Source organism: Salvia splendens, chromosome 5 (genome assembly GCF_004379255.2).
Source record: "Salvia splendens isolate huo1 chromosome 5, SspV2, whole genome shotgun sequence".
In the NCBI taxonomy this organism is placed as follows: Eukaryota; Viridiplantae; Streptophyta; class Magnoliopsida; order Lamiales; family Lamiaceae; genus Salvia; species Salvia splendens.
In genome coordinates, this window is record NC_056036.1 from 18906435 (window position 1) to 18912434 (window position 6000).

The window sequence follows — 6000 nt, forward strand, 5'->3', positions numbered from 1 at the left end:
TAGAACTTCGTATTTGTGAAGCAGTTCCTGAATCGTTTAATTTGCATATGATGTTATGAAGTTTTATATTGCTCTGTTCATTCCGTGTGTGATATCTCTGTTGTTGAGCTAAGACCGTGGAAGTTGCTAAGTTTATTTCATGAATGTTTTCGTTGCAATTTGGTTGGATGCTTTTCGCAATTGGTAATGTAGGAAGATGAGATCTCGGTAGTCACGTTCCATTTTCTTAGATCTGCTTTGATTTGTGTTGAATTATGAGAATCCTTGTTAGGTTACGTCGATCTGGAGTTTTGAGTTCTAAGTTTGCATGAATTATGTGATACGCACGGATTTTGCACTATTTTAAGGCTAATTTGTGGTCCGTTTTGAGTGTCAAAGTTGCATTACATGTCCATTATTGGCATATTTTATCTATTTTGGTATTTTGACTAGTTTTGTGAGAAATGTGCAAAATAGAGGTAAAAAAGGACATAAAAATGTCAAAGTTCGGAAGCTGGAGCAGAAGGCAACCCAGCGGACCGCTAGCGCAAGCCAGCGGTCGCTGAAAATCACTCCAGAACGTTCTGACTCTCTCCAGTGCCCGTTGGGCATGTTCACGCACGATAGCCTCTGTTCAAACTCAATTTTCCGGCGATTCAGAATTTCTGTGAAGAAAGTTATGGCAGTTCTACCAAAGTCGCGCAACGCTGTCAAGTGCAGAATTTTAGGCGGAAATTCAAGGAAGGAAATAAGACATTACCTTGTGAAGCCAAATCTTTTCCTTATCCTATGGGGCACGAAAATTCCTTAATTACTATTACTTAGAGCAAAGATTTTACCAAGTTTAAATCTTTTTCAAGCCTATAAATACCACATAACCTAATTCATAATATTCACCAATTCATAGCCCCCAAAAAGGGAGCCTTCACGGCTCCCCCTCCAACCCTAATCCTTCATCTAGATCTTCTTTTTGCCAAATAATTCCAGAGTTTAAATTTGTCATTACTTCATAGTGCAAGGGGTTGAAGAAGGAATCAAGAGAAGATCAAGGCTACAAGGATTCAACATTTGGGTTTTATTTGCTTTAGTTCTTATTTTCTTTATGACTTCCCTACAATCTATGTTTTTAGCTTATTCTATAATGTGTAACTAAACTCATAGGATTCTAGGGATGTGTTAGTAACGACTTTGGTTATACTATTCCGTTCTCTATTTAATATCCATTTTATTTTTACTTCGTTTCTTCCCTAAGTAGTTAGATAATGCTTCACATTTGAGTGACACATTCTGTGATGAATTCATATAACTTGCTACATAATCGTGAGAGAAGGTTGGTGAGTTAGGTCCACTTAGTAGACACTACAATTAGCTTCCCTTAAAACGACATTGTTAATTGAGAGTGAGAATATTTCAAGGGTCTTAGGAGCTTTTGGGATTTTTTTTTCCTTTTTTTAAGGAGGATCGATGATGGTTCCCCATCTAACCCCCGAAGTGACTCGGACCCCCGGCCTAACGGTCGGAGGTGAAGCGTCTTACCACCGAGCTGTACTTCGTTGTCGGGATGGGAAGGAACGAGTCAGCCAACCTTTCCCCAAGCACGGGTCCAGACCAGTTAACTGTATCAACCCAATCAAGGGTACCAAGTTAACCTATCTTCCCCAGCGCCTGGGTCCCAAGCACGGGTCCAGACCAGTTAACTGTATCAACCCAATCAAGGGTACCAAGTTAACCTATCTCCCCCAGCGCCTGGGTCCAGGCCATGACTCAAGAACTCCCCAGGGGAAATTAATCCCCAAGTTGCCTCCCAAGGGTCGAACTCGTGACCTCTAAGATGGCGCAGTATCCTTGCCTCCCTCCTCAACCACTTGAGCTAGGGGGCTTGGATCTTTTGGGAGTTACGCATCTAGGATTGACAACCCTAGTGTTAGTAATCTACGCTTGTGCCACATGGGCAAAACTTATGTGACTCGTTCTATCGAAGTAATAATTGTGCTAGGGTATTGTTGTAGGAATTTGTATAACCATAACTATGAACGCACATACCTAGAATTCCCTTATCTCTCATATTTTATCTTTGTGATTTATTTGCAATTAGTTTTTTATTTGCCTAATTTACTTGCTTTATTTATTTGTTTTAATTATTTAAACACAAAACTCTTGTTTCTCTATATAGTATATGACGCTTAGTACATGATAGTCAGTTGCAATTACATTCCCGGTGTTCGATATCCTGATACTGACCTTTAGTTATACTAGATCTACCCTGTATACTTGCAGGTATTTTTAGTGCTAATAAAAAGCGCATCATTATGGTTTCCGATGTTTTGGTCCTTTTTTAAGTTGATCAATGTAGGTAGAAGTGGTAGCTATAGTTGCGTTAGCCCTTAGATCCATTTTTCGGGTCGTTTATTTGCTCTGAGTGCTTAAGTTCTATGTTACGTTCTGGTTGTGAGCAGATGCGATGAAGAAGATGAAGTAGTTAGAAGTTCTATGTTACGTTCTATGTTACGTTCTGGTCGTTTATTCATTTGCTTTTTGCAGTTTTTCTGATTTTTGTTAGTTTAGGGATCTGGTCCCCATCTTCACTATTACTCTTGTTTAGCAATTTCGGGAAAGTGTAGCATAAGTCGTTTATTTCTAGGTTGATCAGTTCAGAGTTAGGAGTAAGCAGTCAGTTTAAGATGTAGTCTAGATTAAGTTGATCCGCTAGATAGGAGTAAGTTCAAGTCGTTCTGTTTAGTAAATCAAATCTTAACCCACTTTGAAGCGTGGCAGCAGCCAACTCCCAAATGTCAACAACAAATGTGAAAACACTTCATCCCTATGGGATTCGACCCTTACTTCCCTTTACTAGTTAATAGTATTGTGGGTTAAGGTCTTGAAAGCGATTTCTGTTCTGTTTTGCGCACCCGACGACAGTTAGATTGGCTAGGAGTTGTCTTGACCGTTGGTCAGTGTCTCTTGATCAATCTGCACTACTCTTACTAAATTGTGTAGACATACGGAAAACGAAAAAGCCTTTCACCCGGCATAGGCAAGTTGCCTAATTGCAGCGGTGCACTTTTGAAACGTCGACAGTCCAATCCGGTCGCTCGCATCATGTCAGAGGGTGAAGCACCTGTACCGCCCGCCAATTACGTCACTTATGGGTGAAGAGTCGTCGTGACATTTTGAAACACCGACGGAAACCTCTGGCGGATAACGAGGGATATCGCCAAAGTAGTCATCCATCAGCCGCTGGTTAGCCCTAGCATGGTATCGGTGGATTGTTTACCGATGATGGATTGGACGAGGGGCCGCCGCCACCGCCTCCTGCACCACTTATTCCTCAGCTTCTCGCTCCACCACTTTAACCACCGCATCAAACGCCTCATCGAACAATTGTTGATAATAGTCGTTATCCATTTTTTGAAAGTGGAATAGAGAAAAATTTAGAAAAGTGGAGATTGGAATGATGTGAAAATAATGAGAGGAATGGGTGTATTTATAGAAATAAAGAAGAAAATAAAAAAAATAATAAAAAACAAAAATTTCGTCGGCGATTGCCGCGGCTCGCGGGGCCGTGCAATAGGGCACCGCGGCGCCCGCCGCGCTGTAGGTCCCACCGCCCCGTCCTTGCCGAGGAGTTGGGGCATGGCCGTCCACCCCCACCCGCCCCGTCCGCCCTCGTCCTCCGCTATAGGGAGCCGAGGCGCCACCAAGTACGAGGAGCGCGCCGCGGCTCCCTAGTGTGGACACTCTTAAGTGAAGACAGTGAATAAAGTAGAGATAAATATGTTTCCATTTTTAGTAATATCATCTTAGTTGGGACAAAACTAAAATGGAAAGTGGGTCATCTTGAATGGGACGGAGGGAGTCTATTTATATTAATGTGAGAGAAATGTTTTTTCAAAAATGGAAACGTGACATCTTTTGTCACATAAACTAAAAAGGAAAGTATGTCATCTATTATGGGACATAGGGAATAGTATGATACAACACATAATATTTGACAATCCCCAAACTTGAATCAAATCAAGACGTAAAACTAATTAAACATTCAAGACCAACTAATCTACCTTGACTCAATATTCATTCTCCATTGTGATCTATTGTTAGGGTTTTGTATACTAGAAATCACCTTTCGAGTGATTGGATACTGTAAAACTCTAATGGTTATTTTCCAATAAATGCAACAGATTATTTTTGTCATAATGTTGTTATGTCTTACATTTAATGGTTGTTTATGGCATATTTAAATGTATGAGCAAACGTAACAAAGTCTAAGTCTTTTTTTAGTAGACCGGTTATGGGCGTCGTCCAATTTAAGGTAACACGGTCAGTTCTAAACAAAGAAAAATAAGAATTTCACAACCTAGATAGGCCTAGACTACCTATCGCGAAAGGTTGCAATGTTAGTCCGATTATTTCTAAACCTTATTGAAATAAGATGACGTTGGTGTGGTATAGCACTGAATGGATCTAACAGCAAGACGAGTCTTTATGCTATCTACTGAAAGACGAGGTCTTGATAATTAATTTCTTAATCAATGTACGTTAGCATTGAGCATACGATATTGAGTATCCACTACTTTGACTTACCAAAGGTGCGGGATTTTCGTAACCCAACGATCCAGGTATATTAGGTATTGGTGATCATTACCTAGAGGTGCTAGGATTGCTATTATGTTGAAACGTGCGCGAGGAGAGTCTCGTTTGATAACATCCACAAGAGGAGCTCGAAACGATGTTTTATTATTCGGAACCTAGCTAGTTGGAGTTTGATTACTCTATGAATAATAAATAAGAGTTTCTTGCTAAGTCCACTCTTGGAATTCGAAATATGTTAATTAATTAAGTCTATAGCAGACATTAATTAATTAATGGATGTTTCTATCTTAAGCGCGGGAAATAAATCAAATGCAATTAAAGGAAACCCGGAATACTTGTAATTTCGGATTTGGAAGGCAGTGCAATATTACTTCTGTAGTGGCTGCTCGTAATATTCCAATATAAGCTTATATTAAATTGTGGATTCAATTTAATTAGTAAAAAGCTAATTGGGTGAGGCTTGTTCCAAATTCTTCCTTAGATCCCTGACTGGGCCCAATATGTGACTTATATAAATAGGAGAATAAAGGAGACAGAAAATACAACAATTATTTTGTTAAAATTTTCGTCCCCCCTCTAAAGAGAGATTTCGAAAATTGTGCTCCCTCCGTGAGCAGTTTCTGTCTTCCATTATTCGAGTCCTAGTACGTTGGTGAGATTTGCTCACACAAATATCAGCGTATAGTCCGGGACACCAGTCAGAAGATCCGAGGTCTTGTATTGAAGATCTTCACGTGGAGACGGAGCAAGCCATCAACGATTCTTGATTGAATCAACGAGGTAAATTGGCTAATTCCGCAGTAAGCATGTTTTAGGGATTTTATGTGCTAAAGCATGTTTTAATTCAAGTTATGAGCATGATACATGTGATAATTACGCGAATAGATTTTGTCTAAATAATCTGCTAAATAGATCAAATTCATGTGATCCGTTATGAACGCACGCTTCCGCTGCCAGCCCCTTCAGTTGGTATCAGAGCCAGTCTTTGGCTCTGATTATTTGGATTTAAATTTCACGAAATTCATGTATGTATGTGTTATTTGATTGTGAAGCATGTTCTTGGTGTTTTTGTTAAATTTTATGCATGATGAACTCAAGAACTATCGAATCAAAGAACTTGAATTACTCGAACGCACCACGTGCGATCGAGGTAGGGATGTCGAGACAGTGGGAGCCGGGAGCCGTGATCACGGGGCGACGCGCAGACGAGTGGGGACTCGTACGCGCCGCCGGCCGAGACCACACGCACCAGACGGCATCCGGGTCAAGGCCGACACGGCTGTGACTGGCGCGGAGTGGTGGTTCGTCCGAGAACCACCGAGACACCACGAGACACCAGGCCAACCCTAGGCGGAAGGCTTCCCGAGATGCCGAGACGGGCGCTCCAGCTGGCCGAGAGCAGCCGCGCCACCGCGCTCGCAGCTGGCTGAG